Genomic DNA, 801 nt, shown 5'->3' on the forward strand with positions numbered 1-801 from the left:
TACTGCGTAGATCCGACCGGATCTAGATCGCACGGTGGTCCACGGATTAACCCCGGCGCAGGCGAAGAACCCACAAAAGCAAGAGACCGCAAAACAGGATCTTGCGATTCGCGTTCGAAAGGAAAGTTGTAATCTTTTTATTTTTTCTTTGATTTCGTTGTAACCGGATCTAAAAAAGACCGGATCTTTTATAACCACAAAAAGTTGTTATTTTGAGATCACAATGACATCAATGAAGAAAACGATTTTCCCCGTGAACAATCTGGCGACCACAGTGGGAGCCACCGATCTCGCTGCCGAGATCGTTGCGTCGCAGCCGCGGATCTCGATCCCGGTCGAGGAGGAGGTCGAGTATGAGTTCGACCAAGCCAAGTTCGAGGAGTACGTGTCCTCGTCCGGATCTACCTCCCCCCGCAAGTCCAAGAAGTCCAAGTTCTCTTCCAGGAGAAGAACTCGTTGGTATGAAGACGTTGAAAACACCAACGAAGATCTCGCCCCGTTTGATGCCAAAGTCGCATCGGGTGAGTTTCCTCCAAATCCCAACCAGGTCGGAGCTACTCTGGCCAACCCTTCTGCCGCAGGGGGCGTGGTGACTCTCTCAAAGAGAGCCCGCCAAAGGCAACGTCAACGCCTTGCGAAACAATTCGCAAAGGCCATGGAGTCTGTTGACGGGATCCGATACAACGCGGATCTGAAGAACAAGAGAGACAAAAAGCCTCAACAATCAATGAATGGTGGTTCCTCCAAGCCGCCAACAATGGAATGAGTCCGTGTCAAACGGAACCGATCAACGCTGGAGGA

This window comes from Asparagus officinalis, chromosome 7, assembly GCF_001876935.1.
Source record: "Asparagus officinalis chromosome 7, Aspof.V1, whole genome shotgun sequence".
NCBI lineage: Eukaryota > Viridiplantae > Streptophyta > Magnoliopsida > Asparagales > Asparagaceae > Asparagus > Asparagus officinalis.